General features: G+C 36.7%; 1 protein-coding gene across 1 annotated transcript in view; it reads left to right on the plus strand.

Annotated features, from left to right (window-relative positions):
- The window catches only part of GPATCH2 (G-patch domain containing 2), a 60,440-nt gene that overhangs the window by 25,676 nt on the left and 12,050 nt on the right, over positions 1–22,714 (plus strand). The window lies entirely within an intron of this gene.

Consider the following 22,714-nt stretch of genomic DNA (forward strand, 5'->3'; position numbering starts at 1 on the left):
CATATATAAAGATGGTATCGTAGTTCCCTTTATAACAAAAATGCAAGCTGATCTACTAAAGACTGATAATTCAGTTACCTCTAGTTATTAAATATATCATTTACATAGTGTTGTGAAACAATGTTGATGTGAATGTACCTTCTAAGCCACTATGTTTAGGCAGGAGTGCATATATAGAATGGATGTGCAGTTGGCTCTTCAGATGCAGTTTTCTGACCTTCTTAATGACTATTTATGTTTGTGGGCACATCTGCTGCATCCATCTTTGCAAACGTAGCTATATAAGCTAGAGCTCAGGTGCTTCCTTTTGTCAGTGATTGCTTCTTAAAGAAAATCTTTTTTAGATACTTCAATCCAATGACAAAAAAAGTCATTTAATACCTGTGACATCTGATAACACAGAACAAGAAGTAATTACTGCTATTAGATGGTAACAGTGTAGAAGAGCAAGAATACTTTTAGAAAGATTAATATCCTGAGGAAAGAACACTGCAGACTCAACTCATTGAACAGAGTTGTGGTGTGACCAAATTCTTTTTTAACAGTGAAGAGTCTGATGTCTGTATCACTGCTGTTACACAGACTTTAAAGGGAGACAAAATAAAAAATGGAGTTTCCTACTGAGATACACTACCTAAAAGACACACATTATATCATGTATTCAGCCTAAGGATGTGTAGTTTGTATCTAGGGAATGTGAACATATAGTTAGCCCCTTGCATACAGTTGTCGTGGTTTAACACCAGCTAGTAACTAAGCACCACACAGCTGCTTGCTCACTTCCCCCCCCCCCCAGTGGGATGGGGGAGAGAATCAGGGAAAAAAAAAAAGTAAAACTCATGGGTTGAGACAAGAACAGTTAATAGGACAGAAAGGAAGAATAATGATAATAACAATATTAAAATGACAATAATAATAATAAAAGGATTGGAATATACAAAATAAGTGATGCACAATGCAATTGCTCACCACCTGCTGACCAATGCCCAGTTAGTTCCCGAACAGCGATCCCTCCGAGGCCAACTCCCTCCCCAGTTTATATACTGGGCATGATGTCACATGGTATGGAATACTTTGTCCAGTTTGGGTGAGCTGCCCTGGCTGTGTCCCTCCCAACTTCTTGTGCCCCTCCAGCCTTCTTGCTGGCTGGGCATGAGAAGCTGAAAAATCCTTGACTTAGTCTAAACACTACTTGGCAACAACTGAAAATGTCAGTGTGTTATCAACATTATTCTCATACTAAATCCAAAACATAACACTATACCAGCTACTAGGAAGAAAATTAACTCTATCCCAGCTGAAATCAGGACAACAGTCAATGTGTGTTTAAACTTTTTTGGAAAGTGTAGTTGAAGGTTCACAATTATAGCAGCTAGCAAAGCCTTGAAGAGATTACTGGTTTAGGGAAGGCAGAATGAATAGCTGTGGTAATACCTTGATATATTGTCATCCTCTGTCAAAAAGTGTTAATGCCCAACTGTGTGGGTGTCTTCTTGTAAAAGAAACATCAGGCTAAGAGTGTGATTATTACTTGCTATATACTGAGGAGACTACTCCCTTACGTCATTTTCACACCACAGTTTCTAGAAGTAGTGGGAGCTGAGAATCAGAGGAAGAATGATGCTCTTTATAGACAAGTTAGTGAACTGTAATTTGAAGTAGCCACAGCTGGCACTCAGATTCTGTTCAGATGCTTGTCCTGCATTTCATTGAGTTGCTTAATTTGAACAAACTCATGGGTCTTTCTGTGATCAAATGTACTGCCTTTGAGCCAAAACACTTTTTTTTAATGATCATACAACACTGGACAAGCAAGAGACAAGTAAAAACCCAGCATGCAAATACTATGAAAATCCTCGCCTAATCCAATGTAGAGGTTGAATGAGTTGTCATACAGCAGATGACCACTGAAAAAGCTGAGCATGAAAATGGAAAAAAAAAATTCATCACAACTGACTTGTAAATTGGACAATGCAAAGGATATTTGATAGGCATGGTTTTTATGGAATCCATGATAAAATGGTTTGTCAGGTATATATTTTGGTATACAATTATAATTCAGGCTTTTCATGTCTTCATTGCTTTTTTTTGTGGCAGCGTCATTTGTAACAGAACTTTATTTGAAAAGAAATAGAAAAATGTGGCTTTTCTAATACACTATGCTTTTGATCCTGCCTGTGTCAAGTTACTCGTAGCAACTTTGTAATTATAATCAGAAACATGATACATGTACTTTCATACCATACCAGTGTTTAATGTACTCTTTTAATAAGGTTTATTGTATGAAATCTTATTGTGCTTGGTTGATTCTGCAGTTATATATGACCTGATCAACTATTCCCAACCCCCACATTCTTTTCTGTTAGGCAAAAGTTCTACAATTTAGAAGTAGTGTTCTATGAATGAACCACTGATTTCTTAGAAGGAATGCTTTTTCTGTCCAGTCTTTTTTCTATGTGTTTATAGACTTGCATGTTATTTATCTAGTACTGTAGCTCTGTCCTCTCCAACAAATTACATGTGAAACTTTGGTATTTTAGCAGAATAAAATCAGAAATCTAACTTTTTAGATGCATTGGAAATGCGAAAGTTGATTTCTATGATGTAGAATACTAGATGAACTCTTTACCTTCAATGACTAAGGCCACCATGCTTTTCTCAGATGGATTCCTGGGGAGATCACAAAAGCCCTAATTAAAGAAAATAAGAGTTAATAATTATAGTTAGTGAAAATAGAACATGACTACTTTTTCATTTCTTTCAAAATGTTTTTCCCAGCTTAGTACTCAATGACTGAAAAGTTTCACTTTTGTTCACAGCTCCTGCATACAAATAAGTGAAGGTTTTAAAAATCAGTGCTGCTGTCTTAGCTGTTCCTTGTGTGGTTCTAGATACAGTTCCTTCCCTGAGACAGGGAGAGACATTTTAGGGTTTTGTTTGAGGACTCTTATGCGTTGTCTCTTCCTGCCTGTATTCCCTGTCTGGGCTGGAAGCTGGGAAGTGATTTTACTGGGCTAAAGTGCAAAAAAACATGACCAATAAAAGGGATGCTTTCTTTCAACTCTGCCAATTTTTCCATCCATCACTTTTATGTCATGGGTTTTGATTTCATGATATTAAAGACAGCCTGTTTTAAGTCTTGCACTCCTAAGATTGATTTTTTTTTTTCTTTTTGCACAGTTGTATTATTGAGCTTCACTATACATAGTTGTAATTATTCAAAAAGTACATTAAGAATGAAAGCTACATTTCCGAGACCTGTTATCTGAAGATGTCTGGCAATTTCTGTCAAATCCTGTGATTCTTTTTCAAAAGTTTGAAGATAAAAGAGTTTTTCTCAAAAAAAATTTTTCAGATAACTACTATTCTGTTGATGTGAAGAGAAAAGATGTATTGAGCACTCATGCTTTTTCTTAACTGCTTTCAAAATGTAAAATCAAATCAAACATTTCTGCTTCTAAGTTCTTTCTAACTGAAGAAACAGCCAAGTGTTTTCAGGAATGTTTTTCTTATCAAAATATTTTGGCAATTGAGTGAAATGGTATTAGATAAGACACCTTGTTGCAGATCTAAGGAAGGTTTCCTTAAAGAGTAAGTTGGGTGCTGTTTTTACACAGTATTGGTCAGAAGCCTCTTTATGGATGCTCTGCAACTTTTAGAAAAACACTGCTTCTCAAGTTAAAGTTGATTTGGTGTTGCGGAGAACTCTTTTACACTGGATGTATGGCATACAGTCAGATAAAACACAATTCAGTTTCAGTGAGGTGCATGAAATAACCTGTGGGGTTTTAATTATTTTCTTCAGTTAATGACTTTTGTTATTTGGAGCAATAGTCTCTGTCAAACTCTGTGGAAATGTGAGTGGTATTTAGATGATGTCTGATAACAAAACTAAACTCTTGTTGCATTCCAGACTTTCACTCATTCACTTTCACTTATTCAAGATCAGGAATATTAGGCCTCTGTGTCTGAAGGTGGCATCTTGAAACCTTATGCTGCTAAAGCTGCAAATGAATTTTCTTTTAAGTGGGTAGGAGAGTAAGGGAGGTTGGTTTTTTGTAATGGGGGTTTTATTAAGATTTCCTGTCATCAAAAATATTTTCAGCTACTTAAAGCATTTCTCGCTGTGCTTTCCTTTTATTTTTTAAAAATTTTTCCTTGTCTGTAATTGTCTTAAATTTATATCCACTTATGCAAAATGTAGTGAATATGTCATGCTCTTTTAATCCTCACTTTAGTTAACTCAGTACCTTAGTTTTACAACATAGAGGGGAAAACTTCCTTGAGGAGTGCGTGGTTTCCTGCACTTGTGCTTCCTGCAGATATGGGTTTTCAGACAGAAAAACTCAGGTTTGTTAGCAAAGGAGGTGCTGCTGTGATGGCAGTTTAGGGCCCACCTTTGATTCTTCCAGTGTTCAGTCACTCTTGGCAAAAACGCTACAATTTTCCCAAGGAATCAGTCAAATGGCACTCTTCTAGACTTCAGAAATTAGTCATGTTGAAATAGCTTTATTTTATGAGAAAACAAAAGAAAAAGCTTCTGTCAGATTTCAAAACCTTGTTACAAACAATGTAGGTTTCAAAAATGGGATGTAAATATTGGGAATTATGTTGAGTTATCAGTGATGTTCTTAACTTCATGTATGTAGTATTTTGGGGGGAACGGCTTACTCTTCTTACACCTGCTATGTATTTTGCATAGTAAGAGGTTCTTTTTTCCACAAATTAGTTTTCAAGTGCATTTTTGCTAAAGCTTTCACTTATACTGATGCAAGCTTAATATAATTTGTTCCACCTGCCATGGTAAGCACCTGATGGAAGAGTAAAAGCTTCTTAGTGACTTTAGTAATAGCTTAGCATGCTTACTCATCAAAAGAATCATGATTATACTTGTACCATGTTTCATAGTAGGCCAGTATTTCTCAAAGTGGTACCCATCACTGGTAGTGCCAATTGTGGTACCCATACTTAAGGCACAGTTAAATATTGTGATTGTTCAAGGCAGAGCACTAGAATTAGTAGATTGGTTTTGTTAATATGGTTGTCGTTGTTACAAAGTATTTTGAATTCTACCTATCCTTTATGAGATCTGAATGGTTTAATAAAGTCTGCCTTACAACCTAGGTTTGTTTTAACTGACAGTGATTTTTATGTCACTTGTAATTGTCTAATGAAAATCTATGATCATCTTGGTGTCATCAAACCAGTAAACAGGGACAAATAATACCACAGCAATTCTGTCTCATTTGAAGCTGCAGTTCGTTAGCCAAAAAGGAGTTACAGTTAACTCAAATACCACTTGTTTAGATTTCAACAAATGTAAGGTTGGTCAGTTTTGTTATTCGTTCTGTTACCTAAGTGTAAAACCCCTCTGCCATAAATAAAATAGCTAGAGAAATCCTCAGCTGGTTTGTAATAGTTGTAAAGGCACTAACTGGTAAAGGTGAGCATGTGTTTGTTTTACTCTTTTCTTCTGTATCACTTACCTTGTAAATTACAATGTATAGTCTTGAATTGTGTCCTAGTTTCATTCTTACAAAATGTATGCCTATCGAGAAGAAAGTTTAAATGCATCAGGCAATTAATAGCTTGTAGAGGTAACAATTGTACTTTATCAACAAAATGAAGATACCTCGTAGGTATGACTACTGAAACAGATACTCTGTTTGTGCAACAGAGATCACAATGGTTTTTCTTGGTATGTTTCACCTGCTGTGATGATCGAAGCATACCTTTAAAGTATCAAAGATTAACTTCTGTCTAGCTACAGTGAATGTGGTGACTTAGTCTCTTTTCTTGGACTCTCACTTCTAGTGTCAAAAACACCATCCCACTTCAGCGAAATAGTTGCCCTCCAGCATTAGTCTCAGAAATGCCAAATGTGCTGCTTATTGTTTAAATGCTTCTTGTGGTTTATTCATGGTGACAAGTGCTATGAACTGTTAGTCTGAGCAGTATTCCTTGTAATTCACCTTAACCCAACTGCTCAAATGATAGTCATCTACAATTTCACTTGTTTACTTTTAAACTAGGGCAAATAGCATAATAATATCCCTTTTATTCTTCAGTTAGTGTGTGTCTTGAAAAAATATTTAATACAGTTTTACAGCACTCCTTACAGATAATAATGATTTTAAAAACCTCTGACTTCAAAATATGAGGCAGCATAATTATTCCTCTTGTTTTCTGCTACTTATCACAAAGAAATCTCCCTTTCTGCTGTCTGGCTGTGTGAAATGTTTCTTCTGCAGATGTTTGGAATTTGCCTGTTTTGACTTCCTAAGTCTATATTGGTTCTTTGATTGGTTCACTCAGTTGTGTCTCTTCTAGAAACTTCTTAATGCCTCAATAGCAGTGTATTGAAGAATTAATGGTAAAACAACAGTATCTTGTATCCAGAGTCAAGTTAGGAGTTGTATTTCCTTGTATTGAGTTTGACAGGGGGTTTGATCATTTAATGCTGATAATAGACAGAAAATCATGTAATAGGCAAGGAACACATGCACAGATACCATGGCTTAGCTGATGAGCAACATCTCATTTATGTTGTAGTAATAGCATAATGTTGAGTAAATCATGACGGTGATTTCAGCTAAAACGTTGTTGTGATTTAACCCCAGCTGGCAACTAAGCCCCACACAGCTGCTCACTCACTCCCCCTCAATGGGATGGGGGAGAGAATCAGAAGGGTAGAAGTGAGAAAACTTGTGGGCTGAGATAAAGACAGTTTAGTAGGTAAAGCAAAAGCCGCGCACGCAAGCAAGACAAAACAAGGAATTCATTCACCACTTTCAATGGGCAGGCAGGTGTTCAGCCATCTCCAGGAAAGCAGGGCTCCATCATGCGTGGTGGTGACTTGGGAAGACAAACGTCATCGCTCCAAACATCCCCCCCTTCCTCCTTCTTCCGCCAGTTTTATACGCTGAGCCTGACCCCATATGGTCTGGAATATCCCTTGGCTCAGTTGGGGTCAGCTGTCCCAGATGTGTCCCCTCCCAACAACTTGTGCCCCCCCAGCCTCCTCGCTGGTGGGGTGGTATGAGAAGCAGAAAAGGCCTTGGCTCTGTGTGAGCACTGCTCAGCAGTAACGAAAACATCCCTGTGTTATCAACATTGTTTTCAGCAAAAATCCAAAATATAGCCCCATACTAGCTACTGTGAAGAAAATTAACTCTATCCCAGCCAAAACCAGTACACACATTGTTTAGCATTTTTTAACTGAAAGCAAGTACAAGATCAGGTACAACTAAACTGTTGAAAGTTTCTTGCTAATTCAAACCATAATAACTCATTCACCTGAGTAGGGTTTCCACTGGATAGGAAACTGTCTTTTTGAATAGAATAGGTGGTATGGGAGAATGAGGGCTACCGATAGACAGAACAACTTGAAAATAGTCCATCTGTGTTTTCAGTTGCATTTCATATGGTGGCCATCTAGAGGAATAACAATGGCACTTTAGATATCTAATAGAAGTACTCTGCTTATCCCTAGACATCTATATTAAGCCTGTTAATAGTGAGCGTCTAGATTTGTTCTGAGATACACAATTTATACTCGGATGCACTCGTTTTGTTTGCTAGCTCTGTTCTAGCTTTACTTTATGTAATACATACTAAAAAAAATTATTGTCTGAAAAATTATCAATATCATTTAGCAGCTTATCTTTCAAATCATTACTATAAGGCAAAGGCAGGGGATTAAAATGTTTGAATTTTGTTTGATTTATAATAAAAGCAAAAATAACAAACTGTAACTTAAAATGTTGGGGTTTTTTTCTGTATACAGACTGAGTTCATAACTCGTACCCAGAGTAAGAGGCAGGTGTAAAAATAGTGAATTGAACTGGATCTTTAGTATCATCTTCAGCGATTTGTCATGGAGATGCATATATCAACTTAAAAATACAGCACGGAAAATAAAGTAACAAACACACATGATGCATTGTGTTGAAATTGAATTACATAAGAAAATTATTGTGCTGCTTTTGTAATGTGAGATGTAATATGGGAACGAAGGGGTACTCCTCTGCCATTCTGTTTGATTACTGTGACTTTAGTTAGTGAGACGTAAAGACAATGTTCTATAATCTGTTAAAAATAACCATAAAAAAACTGGAGTGAACCACAGTTGTAGCCTAACTTACCTGTGACTTAGCTGGGAAATGACATGTTTGCTACCATTTTGTTTCTTGAAATAAGAAAATCAAATATGCATATTGAGAGCGTAGTTTTGAGGAGGGAGGAAAGTAGTTGAAACTTCTCAAGGACTGCCTTTTCTGGTAGTCATCACATGGTATTTACAGCAAGTAAACATGTAACAATGCAGAAGAGACCCTTTTCTTTACAGAACTGTAGGCTTTTTTTAATGTGTTTCTGAGAGATCTTCAGATTGAATGAGTTGCAGAAGTGAATACTTTCTCAAACATGTTTATCCAATATCAGAGACTGCAATGCTAACTTTAAAAAAGTAGTAATAAGCAATCCTAGCATGGGAAGGTCATTTCCTGAAGGTAATCAGTAGATCAATAATGCTGTGAGTTGTGAGGTGAGTCACAGGAAAATTCGAAGCTCTTCTGTTTAGTGTTGTGGAAAACCCTGCGTATAATGTTGGTATGATCTTTTCAAAAGCATAGTGATCTTTCTGGTTTGTGTATACTTAAACCATTTGTCCAATTACCGAATTACATGTTGTGTATCAGAATGAAGAGAACAACAAGAAAAGGTTTGTAACAACAGCACTTCCAACTGGAGTCGTTCAAGAGACTGTTGGTCCTTGCCTTTTAATTACTGTCCCTTCAGTTAGGACACAGCACCTGCTTTTTTAGCTTCTTTTCCAAGTGAAGCATAAACCATTATAACTGATCAAGTGAACCCTTTCAGTCCAACAGTTTTGATAACTGTTCAAAATCTGTTCCACTCAGCTCCTTGCAACTTGATTCAGCAAACTCTTACTTGCTTCTGATGATCTGATTTTTGTTGTGGTTTGTTTTTCCTTTTCTCACTATTAACTTTAGGTAGTCCCTTGTTTGACAGGTGATTTTAAAACCTGCATTCACAAGTATGAGACTAACTTTCTTATTCTGTTGTTTCTCAGCCTTGATTTAGCATTCCTGCAGATTATGGTATTGAAGGTCAAGGAAGAAACTTATCCTCAGTTCAGAGACCTGAAAATTGTTTGTTTAGGCAGTCATTTGCTTACTGCTAACTGATGGGCAAATTCTGTTGCAACTGTCCTGCTACATATATATATTTTTTTTTTTAAACAGTTGTGAAATTCACATTAAAGAGCATTAGATAAAATGTGCCCCATTTCCTCTTCTCCCTGACCCCTTCCCATTGGATTGCTAAGTTCTAAAAGACTTATTTTACAGGGACCTAAACAGATAGATATAGTAGGCTTACAGTAGATTGCATTTTTATTCTCTATAGAATATAGTCGAATTGGAGAAAGAAACCTTTTTCCTGTTTTATGTCATGCTGTTATGCTTAGAAAAAGAAAGCATGCATATGGCGATTGAGATTTTGTTGCCATACTGCTTTTTCTGTTTTGTTTGTGTTTTTTAAAAATCTGGAATCTAATCATTGGTGTAGGTCTAAGGCAATTTAAGACTATTTGCAGTACCTAGAATAACTTTTAAGAACATTGCCTGTTAGAAGTTACCATAAGGCAGCTTTCCCATGCAGTAAAATATAGCACTTAAGTGAAAGATAGGAAATGACTGCATAAAAATGAGGTGGGGGGTGTGGGAGGGAAGGTGCATAAATAAAAGGTAGTATTTTACTGTAAAGTTGACCATAAATATTTTAAAATATTTTGTTATCCCTTGTACAAGAGAACAGAATACTTAACTATATTTTGTCAGATTATTGAGAATAAACTATGTAATAGTCACATCATATATAATATTTAAAAACTCTGAAGGATTTATTAAAGTTTTCTTTGTATACAAACTGATATCTTTATAAAATGAATTCCCCTATATCAGTGATGTATATGCATATTTTCTTTAGGTTTTAATGTTATTTTTTGTTTCAGGAAAACAACTTCATTTACATAGGATGTTTTACTGAATCTTACATTAAATATACTAGAATGTGGAAAATGTTTTTAAAATATTTGGGGGTTGATGGATTAGTACTCTTCAAAGGGAAACAAAACACTAAATATTTCTAATCCTGCATTATTTACCGCATGGGTGGTTAAATGCTACTTTAAGCCCCATAAAATTAAAAGGGAGAAATCTGCCAACTGTAGCAGGAATTGGATTTAGGAAGAGTGGTACAGAGCCAAAATATTGCTACAGAATTAAATGTCAAAAATCTTCTTTAATAGTAGATATATAGTTCACAGTGCCTGGTTATGATTAATACATTTAATCTAAATCACTGAAAGTTGCTCTCTCCTTTTCCATAAAATACAATAGGACACAAATCAGTTTTACTGTAGGTGGATAACAATTGGAAAATAATGCATCTTCCCGCCCAATAAATTGTCAGTTATACCTTTTAACTAAAATCGATTCATCTTTCCAAAATTTATTACAATTTCTAATAATAAATCTTTTCAAATGTTTATTCATTTGCTTTTTGATACATTTGTGCCACTTTTGCTATGGTCTAATGTTTTTTCTTTTGATTCATTGTAAATTAGAAAATCTATTTTGAGTCAATTTTCTAGTTAAGAAGTTAAAATCTATAACCTAGCCATTTTTTCATAGTCTCCTTTGCACATTTTAATACCCTTGAACTTAGATACAATCCAGTAAATTCTGATCAGAAGGTGATTAAAAGACTTTTCACTGCAACTTCTTGACTGAGGGCCAGATTCATAAAACAAGTACTTACAAGATTGCTAGCTGGTTTTCTCCTGCACATCTCCCTGATCCAAAGAGGAAGATTGAAACAATTATAGCAAATGAACAGATACATAGGTTTTGGCCAAAGAGTTTTAGTACAGACAATCAGAATTGCCCTTTTGAATTAGAATCCAGCTGTGACCATACAGGGCATGATAGAAGCCTCCTTTTGTTGTCCCTTTGTAGCAGCAAGACAATGATAGTACTGGAGATCACTAAAGCATACTGTATGTTTCCTATTATTTCTTGTGTCTCTAATTATCCAATGCTAACCTCTTCAAGTGTGGTCATCTGCTGCTTCACATTCTTAGCAGTAATGCTTTTTTAAGAAGAAAATATTTTAAAAGAAATTTTTCATCACTTTCTCTAATGATTGATATTCTAATCTGCATTGTGAAATTGCATTCACTGTTCAGCAGTTTCCTGCTCTGTATATAATAAAATGTGTCAGAGAGGGATAGTCTTAATTTTTTAAAAATCTCCCAATAAGCATATTTCCTGTTCAGATCCAGTTAAACAATGTGATCTTTTAGTCAGTTTTCTGACAAGAATTATGTATGAGAAGCTTACATATGTAGCCATATCAAATTTCTTAATGCACAAATCTGTTTTGTTTATAATGTCAATGTTGGCAGAAGGGAGAGGGCTAGAAAATATTTCAAACATAACTATGAAGAAAATTACATTCATAACTTGAATTTGATCCACAGTATCACTTACTGACAAATTTGTGTTGCTGAAAGCATCTTGAGTTTTGAAGTGATTGATTTTAGAGTTAAAAAAATAATTTGTATGGATGGATTGGAATTCATTAATTTTACTAATTACACAGTGAAGAAAACAGATGTTTTCTTAGACACAGATCAGGCTTTAATTACAGGTCTTACCTGCTCATCTAAAAATAGTGTCAATATGTTCATCTCTAAGTTAATTTCTTATTTTTATATAAAAGTATGATTCTGTTACACATTTGTTAAACCTTACTCTAATTGTGTACCAATATAAATCTAATACTCAGAGTACTTATTAAGGGGCACATATGTCATAATGCACGTATTTAGAAAATTCTTTAAGAGTAAGTTGGGTAAAGATTGCCTCTGTAAAATATCAAAACCAGTACTACCCAGTACTACTCTCTTTCCAATTATAATAGTGTGTATTACAAAAATAGTCAAAACCACTTGCAACAAAGCTGATTTTCCAACAATTATATAAATCTGTCTAGAGTCCCCTTAGGACTCTTATTCTGAAGTATGTACTTTGTAGGACAACAGCCTGCGTGAGGAAAGCAGAGTAAGCTACCATGGAATTAGAGGACGAACCTAACAGAGGTATTGTGTATGTTCATTTTGTCCTTTAGGAAAATTTTTATAAATCTGTTGTCTGTTTTAGTTGCTTTAAATATATACTTGTCGCTGCCACAGGGCAGTGGAGGTCACCTAACTAGTACTAATAATTGGCAAGATCCAGAAAGAAATTACCTTTGAAAGGAGCATTTTGCAACCAACAGCCTGAGGATGCATGATCCATAGAAAGAATAACTCTGGTTTTGTCATGTTCTTCTGTGCTTGGAAGAAGTGCATGAGAGGAAAGAAGCTAGCAAAGCATCAATAAGTGTAGTTGGTCTAATGAATATTTAATAGAGTAAACTGATGCAAAGCTGTAAATGAACTCAGAGAAGTAACAATTGTCATGTTACAAAAACTTGATAATTTTAACTTTGTGTAAAATCTTTCTAACTTCAAAATGTGTTTTTCTCCATACTTCATTATGCTGTTCTTAGACTTTACTGTTTGCCAGGATTCTTTATTTCAGAAAGTGCATATGTTGCATGGAAGAGAATTTTTATATCTTTTCAGTGCAAATGTGTTCTCTTCAAAATCGGAAGACAGTCCTATAGTGAGCACAATTTCTAAAAGAAAAAAAAAAAAACCAGTTGAGATGTGTGTACAATAAAGGAACACAAAATGACAAAACATAAGTAGAGTTGATACACCCCATTGGTATCAAACTCCAGTGGTTGTCTAGATGTTCCATTATAGTCGTCTTCTTTTAGATATCATGGGGTGGGGAAAGGTGCTTTCTAAAAAGCAATTTACTTGGGTGTTTTTTCAAGATTTTGGTCAGGGAGATTATTTGGTCAGGGAGCTTTTTTTTCTGTGGAGGAAGGTTTGTACATGCTTTGCTTTTTTCAGGAGAGTTACTACTGCAGGTGGTATGGTCAGAGTTGTTGAGCAGTCTTAGAGTGCAGCAGACGCAAAATCCCTCATGAACATGGAAAGCTTTTCCTTAACTACCTGCTTTTAGTTGTGGTGATGTATTGGGAGGTTGTAGGACCTTGGAGAAGTAGGTCCTCAATCATTTGGTGTTCTTTAATGCTAGGTTAATAGATACAAAACTACTATATAGTGTTAGATTGCATCCATTATATCTGTAGTCTGCTAGTTTACCATATAGTGATGATGAGAGTAGAAAATACTTTAATTTCAGAGAGACCTTTCACTAAAATGCTAGGAAGATTATTGCAGGCTCTTGATGTACTGTTTGTTACTGGTTCTTTGAAAGTGGTGACCTTTCAGGTTTTTTTGCTATGTTTTTTTATGTTCAAAAATTCTGGATTTCTTTTGGTTGTGTTTCTTCTACAGTTCTTCCCATTAAATTAGTAAGGCAAAGAAACTTAATCTCAAAATAATTGAAATGGGAACATTGCACTGTGAAGAGTGTGTTTGAATAACTCAGTACTCACTGTGGCTAACTATTTTGGTAGGATACTAGATGTTATGATACCATTCAATTTTCAGTTATGCCTTTGTTGCCATGAAGATCAGCTGTAGAAGTATTATTCTTGAGAGGAGATTAATTTTTGCCTCCTGTGCACAGAGATGTTTAGGGAACAGATGAATGTTTAGACACTTTGCTTTGGAAGGTAAATAATATCCTTGAGGTATTGTCCACTATGCTGTCTGTGGCTTTCAAAGTGTGTTACCAAATGCAACTATTTCTTACACTTTCAGAAGAAAATAAACAGGCTGTCTTGCCTACCTTAACCTAAAGGGAGACAGAAAACTGCCTGGAGATTCAGGTATGTCTGGTGTCCCCTTTATTTTACTGTCTTGCTCGAGGAACTGAAAGTGGCCAGCTGTGCTGTCAGTGTACACATAGCCCAGAGGTCTCAAATGGCCTTGACTTGCGCAAAATAGACTATTCCAGTAGGGTGACAGAGCTGGTTGGCTGTTAAGAGAGCTAATCGAAGCAGACACAAACCCAAGTATTTTACTGGTTATTAGAAACTCTGCTGGCATCAGACTAATTAAATGTAAACACCTAAAGCATTCATTTATTTCTTTATCAAAATTATCAAACTGGTGAAGTGCCCACAGCTGGAGAGAGGTGGGACTTTTTGACCTCACTTAACCTTTCTAGTATGACTAAGAGGATTTGTCTTGGCAGCCCCCTCTCGAAGGGGAGATCATTGAAACCATTCACGATCTATCCTTTGGCAAAATGCCTGGCACAAATTCTCTGAGCAGACTTTTTGAAGCTTTGTGTGCTTTCTTTATCGCACATCATCTCATTCTGAGCGTTCTGAGGAAGCTGGTGGTTCTTGTCTAGGTTTGTACATGGTTCTTCTTAAAGTTTACCTGGTTGTGTGCTTTGTATAGATCAGTCCTTTTGATCTGCATGCCCAATGTTGTTCAGTATCATCTACGTGTTGTGGGGCCTGACGAAAAAAGTATTGCTTATTGTTGTTTGAGCAGCAGCACCTATATATTGAAGAACTTGTCTCTGAATAACAATTTGGGGAAGGCCGGCACTTTAAGCCTTCTCTCACAAAAGTGATAATCCAGAACTGGAATCCTCATTGATTCTCTCAGTACCAATTATACCTGGTCAAGGATCTCCTGAGAGTTTGGCAGGGTCTTGCCTATTGTGTGGCAATGGCTGATTTGAAAGCTGTCAAAGAAATGAAGTTAGATAGGCAGTTCTCTTTTGGCAGGCGTTACCATGCGTTTTTGTCATATGCAGCAAGATGGTAGGTTGTGGAAGGTTGAGACTGGGGAGAACCCCTTTAAGATTGTCCCAGTGTTTTGCCACGTGCTTTGTTTTGTTTAACCTCTTCCAAGTGAAGCACGTTGACCTAAGAACTATGAATTGTACCTGTCCTTTGCTTGTGATTTTTGAGTGTCTTTCTCTTGCCAAAAGATGTTCTAGTCAGGTATTAATCAATTGTTGTGCTCTGCTCTCCTGGCTGTGGATGTCTGTTGTGGTTTGAGCCCAGCTGGCAGCAAAGCACCATGCAGCCACTCGCTTGCTCTTCCCACCACCCTCGGTGGGATGGGGAGGAGAATCGGAAGAGAAAGATAAAACCTCGTGGGTTGAAATGAGGACAGTTTAGTAGGGCAACACAAGGAGAGAAGAAGCAGTAATAACAATAATACTTATAAAAGAATGTGTAAAACAAGTGATGCACAGTGCAGTTGCTCACCACCCGGAACCTGATGCTCAGCCTGTTCCTGAGCCACAATCCCTCCTGCACTGGCTAGTTCCCCCAGTTATATGCTGAGCATGACATCATATGGTATTGAATATCCCCTTGGCTAGTTCAGGTCAGCTGTCCTGCCTGTGCCCCCCTCCCAGCTTCTTGTGAAAACTAACTCTATCCCAGCCGAACCCAGGACAGTGTCTTTGAATTCCATATGTATTTTTGTTTACATTGGGAAGCACTGACTTGGTTTTGCGGGCTGGAAAAATGGGTGCTGTTTCTAGGACTTTCAGAAACTGAAGTACATATGTTTACTGTGTTAGATTTCACACAGCAGACTCTGAACATCCATTTTCAACAGGTTGAAGGTTTAACAAAATGACTGTTTGTATGTTGATGATATATAAAATGCAGTTAGCAAATAAAATTCTTCTTGACCATCACAAGAACTCTAGTTTCCTACGGATTTCTTTCTGCTGCCACTTTACAAAATCCTTTAGCTGCAGTAACCTTAGCTCCCCCTTCCCTTTTTTTTCTGACTTCAGTCTTTTCTCTGTTCCCAGTCATACCCACAGTTCTCTTTTCATATCTCTTTAAACCTGCATATGTGCATAGAATCCTCATGACTCCTAACTGCCAATTTGAAAAGGGGCAGCATATGATGTGAATTGTTCCAGGCTCCATGTGTGAGCTGGCTGAGTGTGTGCTGATGTCTCCCTGGAATGAGGGCACTGGTTTGGGTGCCTCTGCCCATTAGGCGTCACAAATGTGAACTTATTTTTAAGACTTCTCTCCTTTTAAAGCCAACTGAAATTTGCTAATGGGCTTAAAAGCTAGTGAGGGAGAGCTAGGAGGTCAAAAGTTGCAGATAATTATGCAGGTCTCCTTTTCCTCAGAAAGCCAAGCTAAAAAATCATTTTGTGAAAGCACGAGTAGAACAATGACTTTTATGGAACAAACAATATAACAGTAAATTGTCTTTACAGGAATAAAGCTCTGGGTTAACATAAAGAATATAGTATTAAGTGTATGTGTACGCTTACTAAGTACTATGGTCCCAGGATAAACTTACATATCTGGTTTTAAGGCTGGCAGTTTTCCTGCTTAGGTTTGTGTTATGGGCCAAAACACAGCTTCAAGTCAGGGAATGTCAGTCTTTTTCATTTATTGCCATTAACAACCTTTCAATTATTTATACTGGTGTTGAAAAATAAAAACAAACACTTTGGAGGGAAGGTGAGGTGGCCTTGTCTGACACCTCTACTCCCTGCTTTTTGGTCTCCAATCCCCTTGCTGCACATTACACTCAGTCACTTTGGTGGGATGATGGGAGGCACAGGAGATGGGAGTCAGTGCATTGTGGTCCTTTGCTTTTGCTGCTGCTTCTTACCAGATTGCTCTGACACAGCCCCACCAGCTGCAGTCCCTTTGGGGTCACATATCCTCCTCAGTCTTGTCTCCAGCCCTTGCTCTCGTTGCTCATTTGCTTCAGCAGTTCTCCTGCTGTACTGTCTGCCCTGCCTGTCTGTCTTATTTCTCACTTGTGCCTGTTTGTGCATCTCCCCTGTCCTGGTATCAGCTCTTGCATGTGTCCTCCTCTGGCATCTCCCTTCTGTATCCTCGTGTGTCTGTCTTCTTCTGGCTTTTACCTCCCATTCCTAAATATTCTTTTGCAGAGGCACCAGGGACTTCTCTGGTTCCATTTTGGTACACTGTGGGTCTGTTAAGTCTGTTACAGAGCCAGCTGGTACAAACTGTGACTGGCACAGAGCAGTCCCTGACCTCTTCTTACACAGGTCACCCTGCAGCCCCCCTGTCCAGCTGCTAAAACCCTGCCAGCTGTGCCCAATACATGGTAGATAGCCTTGGTTTGGTTTTGTATATGTAGATGCTTACAGCAGTGCAAAGAGAAACTTGAGAAGATGGAGAAGGGAGGAAAGAGTTATGTTCAAAAGTGGTTTGGTGTTTTTTTGTTGGTTTTTTTTTTTTCCACTTGTCTGTTGCTAAGGTTACTTAAACCATTTGCTTCAATATAATGCCTTGGAGAAGGTAAAACTAGAACTGAAAGCTGAGTACATAACTGGTACAAAACATCCTGTGTGCCTGAGTAACACCTATATGTAATGCACATAGCTTACTAATACTAATCATACTTTAAGAAAGCAATGCAAATTACTTCTATGGTGTTAGTTTGCTTCCTAACAAGGAAAAAGTAAATAAATTTCCAAGTACAGTGGTTATCTTTTCAAAAAGCTATGATTTCTCTTCAGTATAGAAAGCTCTATAGTTTTAGTAAATTTGCCTAATATACCTCATGTGACTGTATGTTATATAAGTTTCCAGCAGTGACTACATTGACACAATCTCATGCTTTACAGAGGAAGGAGTAAGTGTCTTTTGAGACCGTAATCCAGATTCATAGAGGCTAAATTTCATCCAGTCTGAGTTTAGTATTGGCTATTAGTTAGGTATCTCTGACCAATTAAAGCTAATAAAATCTAAGCAACAGAGACTTGGGTGGAGTTTACACTCTGTAAATCTGGATTTACATGTCTGTGGGTTTTCATATTTCTCTGTCTAATAGCTAATAATGCTCTCACTTGATAGAAATGCAAAAAGAAAATACATAGCAAGTTGTAAAGAATGCGTGTAGGGTATGGATTATGAACAAGGAATCATGTAACTTTTTAAATTAATTTTGATTATTTTTGTTAATTTCTGTTACTGTACTATAGGACCAACTTCTCAGTACAGTTTGAATGGATAGCAATAAACCCTAGTGAAGTTCTTGATGCAATATATCTGCTTTTAAGCTATTGATTTGTGGTGGTTTGTGAACTTACTGAAAAGGATTCCAGTAGCATCTTGAAAAAAAGTGATACTAGAATACTGTCAGAAGAACCTTGAAATTGAATTACAGCTTTAATATTCGAACTGGGGCATGTATTGTTATTTGTAGTATATGTAAAATGACTTTTATAGATGAAATTTAAAATCGGTGACGCAGAATAGGTTTTATAGTGCATGGGCTTTAAGAAGAGCAAGGGAAGATCTTTGATGTAAAGCATGTAGCAGAAAGATGCATATTTATTAAATAAGGGAATTTTAAAATGGGGGTATGGTAAAAGAAAAGGTTGTTCTTGCTGATGTGTTATTCATATGATAGTCTGTGTTGCCAAAAACAAATACAAATTGTTTCTCTGTGCTTAAGTGTTTTATTAAATAAATACTATTTAGACTTACTAAAAACAATTAAAATAATGAAATATCTTGTAAAACAATGAGGAACAGCCTTGTCAAATCTTAGTGCCTGAGGCTTTCGTTTCTAGGAGTCTGATGCTTTGTGCTGTGGTGTCAGTATCGTATGATACTAGTGAGGTTTCTAGCAAGATGCTGTGCTTTCTTCCCATCCCTGGCATTCTGTCTGAATTGTCAGACTTGGCCAGTTAGGCCTCTCCCTACCTGGTTTAGATGTATGAATTTGAGAAACCACAGAATATGTGTGTAGTGTTCCTTAGGACTCAGTGGACATATGCATGTTAGCAGAGGGAAGTGTTCAGAGAGGCACTGCATGAAGTACCCACTCGCTGGCAGCAGCCTCCATCATGCACTGTTTCCTATCATGTAACTCATTGCATGGAGGCACACATTACATGACTCCAGGCATTTGGTAAGAATGTTGAGTTCTGTGTTGTCCAAATATAAGCTAAAAATGTCTTGCTTAATTGTCTTGTTTAAGCCAAAAAATAAACCAGAACCCCCCTTCCGTCTTGCATCAGTCCTGCATTGGACTACCACTTAATATCCCTGCAGAGGCAGGTCTGGAAGAGGAAATAGAGGGAAGGCCACCTGCTGTTTTGTCATATATATTGTTTCCTGGACTCATTTCCCACAAACTTTTCATGGCATTTTCTCTTCATGTCTCTTCTCCGACGTTTTCATGGCATTTTCTCTTTGGGTCTTCTTGTCAGTATTCTTTGCCATCATCATTTCCTTCCTTAACAGCATTGTTTGTACTGGTTTTGCATAGTAATTTCAGTAAATCTATTTATCACAGTAAGCCTAATGCTTACTTACATATTGCCATTAAAGAGTTGTAACAGCAGAGACTAAAAAGCAGCAACAGACCTTGCTTGGCAATGCATCAACACTGAACACAATGCCATAGCTGCTTAGGAGCATTATGAGCTCTGGGCTTCCAGAGACCGATTCAAGACATCCATCCCAGCAGAAGGAATTTACATGGGTTGCAAGGGATGGAGTATTGTAACCAGCAACCCTCTTCCATTCAAAGTGGAAAATTCTTAAAACTCTGATAAAAATCTATGGCAGCTTACCAGGAAAGGTCAGGGTTTTTTTCCACTACACAAAGTACAGCGAAAACTTTGTTATGGGATGGGTGTGTAGGCTCAGAGAGAAAGCTGGTTTTGAAGATAAAACCCAAATAATCAGGAAGACGGTGCAGTTGCTTTCGACATACTTTTGATATTTTGCATTTTTCACTTTTAGTGGCAAGAATATGATAAATGTTCTTTCTTAATTATCCAATTTTCTATTCAACCTAAAATGTCACACAAGAAACCTTTTTAAAGAACAATTGTGATATAAATACACTTCTCACTGTCATGTTAAAGAATACCAGGTCAGCTTGCTGGGCAGTTACAGCAATCTGAAATACCAGGACTTGATAACTATAACAGTATATTTTGGGGTAGGCACATTCCGGTGGAGTTCAGAGGCAATTCTTAAAACACCTTTTTATTGTATTATCCACCACCATTTCCCATGAGCTGTTTATGAGTTTATGTATTTAGATTTTAGCATCAGGTAGGGGTTAGCTATTAGAAATGAACATATTACTGGTTAGTGTTTACAGGAAATGGAGAAGAGGAGAAAACAGGAACATTTTCTCACTCTTTATAAGATCCCAGTTGCTGAAATCCAGTTTGAATGATTTAGTACTGGCTCTTGGTTCTAATATTCTCTTACTGTACTTACAAGTAAAATAATAATCAGTCTTTTACCATTTATCACAAATTTAACATAGCATCATGGTGAATGAACAGTTGGCCTTGTTAGCACTAATTTGTTATGATCAAAGTTGTAGTCCAATTTCAAATTGCCACGAACTTGATGAATTCATTTGCAGAAACAGCAGAAACTTTGATTATATGCTAGACTATGGCAAATAGGGCAAACACAAAGAAGAGCAGTAGCGCTGCCAAGAAAAATTTTATACAAGTGGTATGTAATGAAGGTGACATCATTGTTCTAAAATAAGCAATTATAACTTTATAAATTTAAGACTAATAATTTCATTGCTGAAATAGTCTCTACAGATTTTTCCTTTTTTAAGAATGGTTTATCTCCCTTTATCACAATTACCATTCAGTGATAAAGAACACAAAATGAGAATCACAAATAACTATTATGGAATATATTAATTAACACTTCTTTAACTTGAGATTCTTTTAAGACTGGACCAGTTTGCCTGCTCCTTCTCCTCAAATAATTACTCCTTCGATACATAGTTAATAGATTCCTCACTCATCTCCTTTTATTAATGATTCCTACCAAGGTTTTGTTTTCATATTTGCTGAGTATATTTTGCTGACTTGAGAAGAGACTAATTTTACCGTAGTATGTTATTTTAATAAATAAAAAAAGCTGGGTTTTTTTTCTCTGTATGGCATACTTTAGTCCATGTTAAAATGTGAAATTGAGATAATGGATTTTAGATTAGTATATTTTTACTGAAAGTTTATTAAACTTAGTACATCTAAGAGACTATGAAATTAGGAAAGGTAGCAAGGTAGTTTTGAAGTAGCATGGGGAGAATGTGTGGGGGCAGTATTATACCATAAGAAAGAAATGAGGAGTTTTACACTTGAGACTTTTAGAGCTGCTTTTTCCCTCTTTTTTCTATTTTCCTTCTGACATTCATTTTACTGAAAACTGCCCGGGTCTGAACTTTATGACAGTAGCAAGTAGGTGGAGCAGATTGCAAAATAGACGAACTCTGAGAGTTTTGATAGTTTTTCCATGCTGTCCTTTCCTTGACTTCATTAGGTAAATTCAAGCCAATGGTAATAGAGTTCATTTCAACATGTTCCTATTTTTCAAAAAGTTTTTTTGTTGTTGTTGTTGTATTACTTACATCTGAGCTTTGCATACCATCTTGTCAAAAGTACCCAACAAGCAAACCCCTCTGATGATTTGTATGTGCTAAGTGCATAGATTTACTGCTGCAGTTTGAACATTTTTAAATTAAAATATATCGCTTGTTCCAAATGTATTGATTTACACATCTCTTTGTCAATATTAAGTAGAGCAACTTTTCCAATAAGTTAAAAAGATCTGGCAAGGCAGGTTACACTTAGTGGGTTGGTTTAAGTTTATATTTCTGCATGTTACTTGTTTGTCTGTTCTTGCTCTTTTGCCCTTTATTCTCAGTCACTGTTACAGGTATTTGTAATGTCTCCTAACTGAGAAAAGATGCAGCCAGTTGTACTGTGAATTCATACAAAGCTGAATCATTCAAATGTGACCCTTCTTAAGTTTTCTTTCTGAGTTTTCAACTCCTAACAAGTGCTTAAATATGAAAATTCTGCATAAGGTTAGGGGAGGGTTTAATACCTAAAAAAAAATCTTAAAATGGGCTTCAGAGCTCTTAAGCTTAATGGTAGTATAATAGTAATGAGTTCTCAAAATGACTGCTTTTACTGTAAGTGCTCTTGAGTAAAATGTTACAGTTCTATCCCATTTTTTTTATAGCAGTATAATTGCTCTTGTCCACTTCTTGTCATCAGCCAGCTGCTTGTGCAATAGTAATTTGGTTTTAGAATACGTGTACAAGAGTTACCGATGGAAATAATCTTACTGCTTCTCTCTCTTTTCTGTTCTCTTGCACCTGAATGTTAAACTACTTCATTTGTCCTAACTAAGCAAATGAACAAGTGTGTAGTAGTTAATGGGCTACAGGGGCATCCTTTAATTTACTCTGTTAAAACTTCTTTGTCCCTATCTCTGTTTATATCTGCTCAGCCTATTCTGCTGATTGCTGATCTGAAGAGCCTCTGAGATGTAAAGCAGGGCATAACATTTGCTAGTGGAATATCAGTCTGGTGCAGATCAAGAAAATATTGTGGATTTGAGCCTTTTTTTTGTCTGTAGATGTAGACTTGGATCATGCTTAGTAAGTTCATATAAACCTTTCCAAATGCTAGGTAGATCCACCTGGGGACTGACGAATTTCCTAAAAACTGGTGGTGTTTTTTGTTTTTAAATACTGTCATTCCAGTTGCTTAAACTCTAGAAAGTCACTAAGAGATTCTCTTTGGTAGTGATCGGTACAGGTAGGGGGCTTTTTTCCTGC

Source organism: Aquila chrysaetos, chromosome 13, assembly GCF_900496995.4.
Source record: "Aquila chrysaetos chrysaetos chromosome 13, bAquChr1.4, whole genome shotgun sequence".
In the NCBI taxonomy this organism is placed as follows: domain Eukaryota; kingdom Metazoa; phylum Chordata; class Aves; order Accipitriformes; family Accipitridae; genus Aquila; species Aquila chrysaetos.